At 36.6% G+C, this 10485-nt stretch overlaps 1 long non-coding RNA gene across 1 annotated transcript in view; it reads right to left on the reverse strand.

Moving 5' to 3' along the window:
* Window positions 1-10017, reverse strand: part of LOC113468661 — an 11260-nt gene extending 1243 nt beyond the window's left edge. Inside the window, exon 1 of the long non-coding RNA XR_003392328.1 lies at window positions 9919-10017. This is a non-coding gene — a long non-coding RNA (uncharacterized LOC113468661). The remainder of the gene's footprint in view (window positions 1-9918) is intronic.
* Window positions 10018-10485: the final 468 nt, after the last annotated feature.

Raw genomic sequence — 10485 nt, forward strand, 5'->3', positions numbered from 1 at the left:
TGTACTTCAATTCCTTTTTGGACTGTACTGCATTGACAAGCCGTCAAAATTCAGTCCGCCATTTTTTTTGTCCGCCATTGTCCGCCATTTTTTTCGCGTACCCCTGGTTGAGAATAGCTGCTCTAAGCTAACTAGGCTAGCAAAAACAGGTAATACCTACCTCACATTTACGTTGTCTATTCCTGCCTTGGTGGTGTAGTGGTCAAGACGCTCGCCTGGTAATCAGGAGGGCGTGGGTTCGATCCCAGCCGAGGTATGAATTTTATCCTCATGGAGCTCTAAGGGTTAGGTGGTAGAGAACGCCTAAGGCGTTAACCTCGCCTATAGTGGTTGTCTTCCACTCAAGAGTCTATTATTATTATTATTATTGTTAATTTTGTATGAGCATTCTACATATAAGTATACCTTGGATACGAACCCTCGCACTCCTGTTTACCAACCATCTAGTGACTGTAATTGACTGTATGGGGATCAATCTGTGTGGCTTATCTTGTGGTAGTGCTCTGTTCTGATTGTGGCTTGACTTGGAAACCTACAAATCTAAATACAAACGTCAACTAGGTAGATCGCGATATTAGTGGATTAATCGATCTCTGTGTGATTTTGTTAATTTTGTATGAGCATTCTACATATAAGTATACCTTGGATACGAACCCTCGCACTCCTGTTTACCAACCATCTAGTGACTGTAATTGACTGTATGGGGATCAATCTGTGTGGCTTATCTTGTGGTAGTGCTCTGTTCTGATTGTGGCTTGACTTGGAAACCTACAAATCTAAATACAAACGTCAACTAGATCGCGATATTAGTGGATTAATCGATCTCTGTGTGATTTGATTTGGTTTTGTTGAAGCGATTCGATGGTTGATCTCTCACTGATATGCCTATTTCTTGGTATTATTAAATGTATTCCCTCGATTATGAGTCCAATGCCTTCTAATGACCTCTCTTACTTCGGAATTTGACCATATGATATACCTAGTTCGAAAGGGGTCAAACCCTCTTGTACTCATAGTTGATAATTTGACATTCTGAGTTCTGCGCACACAATAAGATCTAATTTACCTCACCTATTGAGAGGTGAATTTGGTATTCGTTGACGTTGAGAAAGAGAGAAAGAGAGAGAGAGAAAGAGAGAGAGAGAGAAAGAGAAAGAGAGAGAGAGAGAAAGAGAGAGAGAGAGAGAGAGAGAGAGAGAGAATAACTTGGTAACTTGGTTTGTTCTCAATTCCTCATAATTTCTAGCAGAGTAAATTGAGTATCTTCCTAACCTTTGGTTCTATTCTGTATTCTAACCACTGCATTGATTCTATGTACTTATATTCTATTCTGAGCATTGCTTTATCTATTCTGTCTCCTCTATGACCATTACCTTAAGGTGAGCCGTATTGTGAACACAGTCACTGACCTACCCTCGTTTCACTCAGATTGAGTTTGTGAGAATCAGGGAGTCCGTGCTTACACACGTGTACCCTCGGTCTCTGTACTACATAGAAAGACATAGTTGGGTAGGTATATGACTAATATTTACTTACTTACTAAAGTACTTGCTTAAGTAAGTAAGTAAGTCCTAATATGACTAAATGAGTTATGAGTCTTATGACACTGGTCACTTGGGCCGGAAAAAACATGCCGGCCTGACGGCGATTCACGTTCCGACTGCCGGACAGATCTAGGTGTGTCAGTCGGAATGTTCCGACTACCGGACAGATCTAGGTGTGTCAGTCGGAATGTTCCGACTACCGGACAGATCTAGGTGTGTCAGTCGGAATGTTCCGACTACTATAGGTACCTACTCAGTATTCTCACTCTCAGTAAATCTAAATTGACTAAATTCTAAATCTAACTCAGTTCAGTGATAAAGCTCGCGGAGTTACTATCTCCGCGTTTCATATCGTTTAGAATTTTAGTGGAAAAATATCGTAAATAATATCCCAATGTGGAATACAAGCATGAGATCGCAACATTCGAATTTTTCTAATTTTCTGGTGTCGAAATTTTCCTCTGTAATTATTGGCCCTTTTTAGGCCCCCCTTTTTACAGTCCTTATTTTAAAATAATACCCCTCTATCTACTCATTTATTTAGTTAAATATAAATTATTTATCCTTTTTTTATGTTCCTATTCCTATCTGTAAAATCTAAGATACTCCATTTAAGAAATTGAAAAATAATCTTATTTTTGTTACCTACACATTTGTATCTTTTTAAACGAGGGAAGCTAGGTATCTCAGGTAGTCAGGTAGTTTTTGTAGAAAGCATTTTTTTTTTTTTTTTTTTTTTTTTTTAAATAAATATTTGATTTGAATAATGAATAACATGGAAATCTTAGATTATAATATCTACATAATAAAAGCAGTAAACAACAATAAGGTATCATCTGATATTGACATAACTTAATGTTAAAAGAAGTAAATCTTTACACACCTCTAGTGACAAAGAAAGAGGGACACATCTATGGATTAGAAAGTATAGAAAGTATAAAATCCGAACACTGACGCGAAAAGAAAAAGGTTTTGACTTACCGGGGAAATGAACCCGGAACCTTTGCGGTGCGACACAGAGCCGTATGTAGAGAAAGTTGACGGAGCCAGACCACCTCATAGGAGCCGAAAAAAAAGTCACTAATCGTCCGTGCCAGACGAACAATCTAATTGGTGGACGAACCTCCAGACTCGTCCAGAGTAAGGTTAGGAAAAGTTATCATCCTCTCCCAAGCAAAAGAATTGAGATTTCCTCTCTTTGACTCAAAGTTAAAACTCAATCAGTCAAAAATCAAATCGAATCTCAAATATTCTTTGTGGTAAAGCAGACCTTTTTCACAACTTTTGTGGATATCACAACATTACTAAGTGCCTCTTTTGCAATCAATTTCTATATTTGAATAATCTTTTCACACTGGTAATGCCGCCACTGGTCGCTACTCGATTAAAGTAGCTACTCAATTGTCCTTACGAGGCTGGGTACACCCCGAACGCCAAGCAAAGAGCCGAAAAAAAACCTCGGCCCCACCGGGACTTGAACCCGGGCCTCCTGCGTGCAAGCCTAGTGTGATACCCACTCGGCTCGAAGTTAAAATTTGGGAACTCACTTCGTTCAATCAACAAACTATAATTTATTTAATTTATAACATAGCCCTATTTCTGTCACGGGGCCAACTTTGTCACATCGTAAAATACATATACTTAGTTATAATTATTAGTATGTTATGAAGTGCGTACGATAAATTATTATTATGATGGTTTTGAAACGTTCAACAGAGAATGTTGGAACAGAAATCTGTTCACACTACATAGGGTACCTGCTATACTTACCTATATAACTTTTCACAATGTTAGCTACATGGTACATGAAACAGAATAAAATAATTATTGTGGAATGCAGTTTACTATCAGGTAGGTACATACCTACATACATAGGTAAGTAAAAATCGGATTAGATGGAATTTTGAATGTAAGTACACCGGGTTCGATTCCCGCCCGGGCCGAACTTTAACGTTAACAGATAAGGTTCTTTTTCGGAATGGTTCGTTTCTCCCAATCTTTAATCTTTCTCCTTCTATTTCGGGATCTTTCTCCTTCTGTAAGAACTCCCAATCTTTCTCCTCCGTTGTTACAGTTCCCTCTATATATGTAGGTATATATAAAAAAAATAGCTAGATACTCATATGTCTCAAAAAATGTCTCTCATCATCCAAACTAACTGCTCAAGATTCATGAGGGCATTGCCCTTTGGAAATAAATACCTTGGATGAGGTGTTACATTTTGTAAAACTGGAAAAAAAACGACAGTTTGATCAAAATAATGATCATTATCTCAACTACCTATAGTTGTACCTACCTACAAATCATAATTAAAAATATAAAAACGCAATAGATCACACTGTGGAATCAATAGGTACACTTGTGAATCAGATGTTCTATACTTCATAACGAGTTCGATAAAATAAAGCGCAGAAAAATCATGCAAAATTATGAACAATACTTACCTATATAACTTTTCACAATGTTAGCTACATGGTACATGAAACAGAATAAAATAATTATTGTGGAATGCAGTTTACTATCAGGTAGGTACATACCTACATACATAGGTAAGTAAAAATCGGATTAGATGGAATTTTGAATGTAAGTACACCGGGTTCGATTCCCGCCCGGGCCGAACTTTAACGTTAACAGATAAGGTTCTTTTTCGGAATGTTTCGTTTCTCCCAATCTTTCGCCTTCTATTTCGGGATCTTTCTCCTTCTGTAAGAACTCCCAATCTTTCTCCTCCGTTGTTACAGTTCCCTCTATATGTATATATATAAAAAAAAACAGCTAGATACTCATATGTCTCAAAAAATGTCTCTCATCATCCAAACGAACTGCTCCAGATTCATGAGGGCATTGCCCTTTGGAAATAAATACCTTGGATGAGGTGTTACATTTGTAAAACTGGGAAAAAAACGACAGTTTGATCAAATGATTACTATCACAACTACCTATAGTTCTACCTACAAATCATAATTAAAAATATAAAAACGCAATAGATCACACTATGGAATGAATAGGTACACTTGTGAATCAGATGTTCTATACTTCATAACGAGTTCGATAAAATAAAGCGCAGAAAAATCATGCAAAATTTTGAACAAAAAAAAAAAACATGCAAAGTCAACAAAAAAGGAAGAAGGAAAAATTAAAACGCAGAAGCAGTAGAAAGAAAAAGAACAGTGCCCTAAATCACCAAAGTATGGAAAAGTATCTTACAAGTGTAATAGCCAATGGAAAAGCAGAATTTTGAATTTGAACGAATCATGTCAAAAATATGGAATTGTAAATACTTTTCCATACTTTGGTGATTTAGGGCACTGGTAAATAATCATAATTATCAGTAAATTGTGACCCTGCAAACTCACACATAACCTATTATAGGTACCTAACCTACACTGAGGCATAAGTAGGCTTACCTTCCTACTCGTAAAAAAAAGCGCGTAAAACTACGTTTGCAGGTGGTTTCTAGAGTTTGGCAGTAAAAACCCTTGCGTAGAGTAACGTCGTATCAGAATCCTATATGTTATCAGTAGGTACTTGATTATGTTTGTATTTTTATCAGAGGTAGTAGGTACTCTGGTGAAAAAAGTACCACGTGTAGAGATAAGAGAAGCATAGTAAACTACAGTACCAAAATATAAAGGTGCGTACAGATTATATAGAGATTCGCGCTGAGGTCTATTGCACAGTGGAAGTGTAGCAGCGCTTTGCCGCCAAACCTATGAAAATGATATAGACTTCTCAGACTGCAGTCGCGCCACTTGGGTCAGAAAATAATCTTCTTCTTTTTCTTCACGACGGGGTCGGCGTTTTTCGTTTTTGGCTAAAAAAAAAAAAAAAAAAAAAAAAAAAAGGGGCACGTTTTTCGACTCAAATACACCAGGCTGATAAAAGAGATATTTTCTCTATTTTGTCATCACCTTTCGGCTATAGCTAAAGCCGCTACAACAACAAAAACAACATTACAATATTTGCACATTTACCTATATTATGTCTGAGTGCGTTGGCTATTGGTCAAACGGTCAGCATACATAGTTCATAGATAAACATTTCAAGGACATTGCCCGTAACATTTTCCAAGGACGCGGAATAAGAAATATTTGGTAGGGCGTTATAGTGAAAATCTGAAGGTGTGCTCCATTCTGTTGTTGGGCAGAATAAGCCCCATACTGTGAGTCATTGTAAAATGGGCTTCCATTGGGAATATGTATAAGTATGCCTTAAATATTCATAAAATAAAAATACCCCCCTTTTGAAGATTTTTCCTCTTTCAGGGAAAGAGGGAAAGAAAGTTGGGTGCGTTATGTAGCATTTTCGATCCACTGCAATAAGAAAGTACCCCTCCATTAGTTTTAGCATTTGGAAGTCCTGAAATTGGGTTACTTATGCTCCGCATCCCAAGGGTGTCAACTGTCAATGCAGTCCTCAATCAATCTCACGTGACCACCTACCACCTACACAAATGTTGGTCACACACAACCGATGTTCCTTTCCCGCGAACATTGGACCAAAAATTACGCAAGCCAAAGACGTGACCACCCAAATAGGTTCTGAATATGATCGGCGGACGATGCTTATCGGACATACCCGGATAAAACAGCAAGGTACCTTGAAATTTCTGCCACCACTGCACACCATGACACAGTATGATATTAGTGGAAAGCGTAATATGTATGGTTCACGATCATATGCGAAATCAATTGAGTGGAATACCAGCTAAATGTCTCTCGTGTTAAATGCACTACGGAAGCAATAATAAACTTAGTGGAAGGTAACCACCAGGCGAGGTTAACGCCTGAGGCGTTCTCTACCACCTAACGACCTAACCTTTAGATCTTATTGTGTGCGCAGAACTCAGAATGTCAAATTATCAACTATGAGTACAAGAGGGTTTGACCCCTTTCGAACTAGGTATATGATGTGGTCAAATTCCGAAGTAAGAGAGGTCATTAGAAGGCATTGGACTCATAATCGAGATAACTGCGGTTCGAGCCCCACGCTGACATGAAATAGTGGAGTCAAAGAAAGCGGCCGCCGTGCGCCGTCTGTAAGATTCTTTCTTAGCCAGGTACCTAATTTACACTTTTCGATAATGATAAGTAGGTAAGTACCTAGGTGTCTATTGATTTTTTTTCTTTTTTCTTTTTCTTGACAGAAAAATTGGCACATGAAACTTATGGCAATGACAATAACATCAAAATGTTTTAGTCAAGCATCTGAAATTTTGGGTAGGAAGGTAGGTACGTTCGTGTGTATGTTACATAAATTTTATTTTTTATCTGGGCATATGTTAAATTCACCACATCTCTAACATCTGTTACTCCGTGTCATCATTCATCATTCTGATAACAGGTGATAAGAAGAGGTACCCCAGATTGATGTAGGTCATGACGTCACTAATACCCCCTCCCCTCCTGACCTTGTACCTACTAACATCTATACGCAATACGTACTTTATCTCAAGCTGACATTGAAGGGTCACCCCTACCCCTCCCTTCCTGCTCCTCTAACCCTTTCCAACGCCATGTAGGTAATTAGGTAGGTAGGTAGGTACCTATTAGCTAATAGGGTACCATACGCCTATACCTAACTTATACGCCTAACTTGCCAAATGCTCTGGGTGTGGGAGATTTTAAACAGAGAGCAGTGCCCTAAATCACCAAAGTATGGAAAAGTATCTTACAAGTGTAATAGCCAATGGAAAAGCAGAATTTTGAATTTGGACGAAAGATCTTACTTTAAAAGAAAAATATGCAGCTATACGTAACAAAGTCACTCTTGAAACTAGAAAAGCATATAATCAATATTATTATGGTTTTTGTGAGAGATACGTTCACAGTGGATAGATTCTTTTTTGATATGGACCAATGCGAACACTTATGTTTAATTATAAAACATGTAAAATATCCATTTGAAAGTGTTATCTCTAGTATTTACAGGCCACCAGACAAAAATTTAGATATATTTTTGGAACAAGTAAAATTGTTCTTATGTGATGACTTGATCAAGAACCGTAAAGTTCTAATGCTTGGGGATATTAACATTTGCACAAAAAAAAAAGAAATAAAACTTCTATTAACTATCTAAATGTACTTCATGCAAATGGTCTTATAAATACAATTAATGATTACACACGAGAAGAAATTTCTGCAGGAGAGCTGAAATCTGGGTGTCTAGACCATATCAATATTAGATTAAAAAAGACAAACAATTTTTATTCTTTTATTATAAAAAGCAAAGTAGCTGATCACTTTTTTGTTGGTTGTTCAATTGATTTAAGAAATGAAAATGCATACCTAACTAAACTAAAAAGTACCAAGCGTACTAAAACTGTTTTGAGTACCGAAAAAATTAGAGAAGAAATTAACAACATTAATTGGGAAAATTTTATTGAAATTTCAGACCCTATCGATTATTATAGTCGTATTAAAAATAATTTTGAACAGATTTACAAAAAATCCGAAAAAGAGATTAAATACAATGAATTAGATAATATTAAACCGTGGATATCAGATAAAATTAAAAAATTAATCAAAGAGAAGGAAAATTGTTTTAACTTATGGAAAGTCCAAAAAAAGATCTTACTTTAAAAGAAAAATATGCAGCTATACGTAACAAAGTCACTCTTGAAACTAGAAAAGCATATAATCAATATTATTTTTTTTTACAATTATTATCTAAATACGAGTTATAACAATAGAATCCTATCTGAATCAATGCTTACTTATCTAATGTAAGACATGGAACAAGCTAGGTAAACTTTGAACCTTGATAAAGTACTTAAAGCTTCTTAATCCACTAACCTAGTTATACACTACAATACACCTATACCTACAACGTGATGTGACTAGAGGAGCTTTATCCAATGAGTCATAATATGCTATACCTACATACATAAAGTCACACACGTTATCGTTCTCGTGGAGGCTTAGCCTGCGCAGTCAAGACCTAACAATATTATGCTCGAAATTTTCGGAGTCTGGCCTACAAAATAAAGCCTCTAAATACGGCAATGCTTCAAGCGTCTATCAGTCTGTCCGAAGATGCATTAGTAATTTAAAAGTAAAGGAGAGCTATTCAAAAGTTCTGAAGGGGATGAGACTTCTTAAATGAACACTCTGTAATAATTTAATCGGTGACTCTTCATGTACACGCTGTATATTAATGTACCCGGTGATGCTGCTTTTGATTAGTTGCACCAATTAGCTTGTCATAATTATAGTTGATAGCTGTGATATGAACATAGTGGAGATACAGATACCTCTACTAATAGATTCAGTCAACTAGCTACCATACTCTATCTACCTAGTGGATTAGAACAGATCCATCCACTGATCTCACTAATTGATACGTTTAGTTGAGAGATAAATCATTGATACCTAGATGAGATGTATTTTATGATGTTTATGTCTTTTATTGGAGGTTTTTGAAGAACTAATGATTCGTATTGAGACTGGTGTCAGCAATTGTCTTAGATGGCACGCTTTTTAGAGGGTTTGACACATAGTTGGCGGCGGTCGATCGACAAGGTGAATCTATGTTGTCAAGGCAGTGTGGACGGTTTCGGTCGAGTATGTGTAGACACATATTCTTTAGAGAGCACGCTTCAGTAACACGTCTGCTGATTCAGTGGTGATAACCCGCTCAAATACAAAAAGTTACGGGTTCGATCCCCGAAAATATAACGAGTATTTTCTCCGTAGCCAAGCGCGGGGCCAACAGATTCAGTCGTTAACAATATTTGAATCTAATATAGTCCCGAACCTTAATCATACCTGCCTCGGTGGCGTAGTGGTCAAGACGCTCGCCTGGTAATCAGGAGGGCGTGGGTTCGATCCCAGCCGAGGTATGAATTTTATCCTCATGGAGCTCTAAGGGTTAGGTGGTAGAGAACGCCTAAGGCGTTAACCTCGCCTATAGTGGTTGTCTTCCACTCAAGAGTCTATTATTATTATTATTATTGTTAATTTTGTATGAGCATTCTACATATAAGTATACCTTGGATACGAACCCTCGCACTCCTGTTTACCAACCATCTAGTGACTGTATTATTTAGTAGATTTTTTAGTAAGGGGGTTTTTACTTGGGGGAAAAAAATGCTTTCTACAAAAACTACCTGACTACCTGAGATACCTAGCTTCCCTCGTTTAAAAAACAAATGTGTAGGTAACAAAAATAAGATTATTTTTCAATTTCTTAAATCGATTAGGTATCTTCTTAGATCAATTTCTTAAATTGCTTAAATCGAGTTAAATTTTACAGATAGGAACCTAAAAAAAAAAGATAAATGATTTATATTTAACTAAATACCTAAATGAGTAGAGGGGTATTATTTTAAAATAAGGACTGTAAAAAGGGGGGCCTAAAAAGGGCCAATAATTACCGAGGAAAATTTCGACACCAGAAAATTAGAAAAATTCGAATGTTGCGATCTCATGCTTGTATTCCACATTGGGATATTATTTACGATATTTTCTTAAATGGAGTATCTTAGATTTTACAGATAGGAATAGGAACATAAAAAAAGGATAAATAATTTATATTTAACTAAATAAATGAGTAGATAGAGGGGTATTATTTTAAAATAAGGACTGTAAAAAGGGGGGCCTAAAAAGGGCCAATAATTACAGAGGAAAATTTCGACACCAGAAAATTAGAAAAATTCGAATGTTGCGATCTCATGCTTGTATTCCACATTGGGATATTATTTACGATATTTTTCCACTAAAATTCTAAACGATATGAAACGCGGAGATAGTAACTCCGCGAGCTTTATCACTGAACTGAGTTAGATTTAGAATTTAGATTTACTGAGAGTGAGAATACTGAGTTCTGAGTTACTGAGTTAGGTACCTATAGTAGTGAGTAGTGAGTAGAGGAGAGTAGGTAGTTTATACGATAGACATAAAAAAACGTGGTGGAGTGATTTTACTCGCCTGAACGTTTGTTT

Source organism: Diaphorina citri, unplaced genomic scaffold, assembly GCF_000475195.1.
Source record: "Diaphorina citri unplaced genomic scaffold, Diaci psyllid genome assembly version 1.1 scaffold806, whole genome shotgun sequence".
In the NCBI taxonomy this organism is placed as follows: domain Eukaryota; kingdom Metazoa; phylum Arthropoda; class Insecta; order Hemiptera; family Psyllidae; genus Diaphorina; species Diaphorina citri.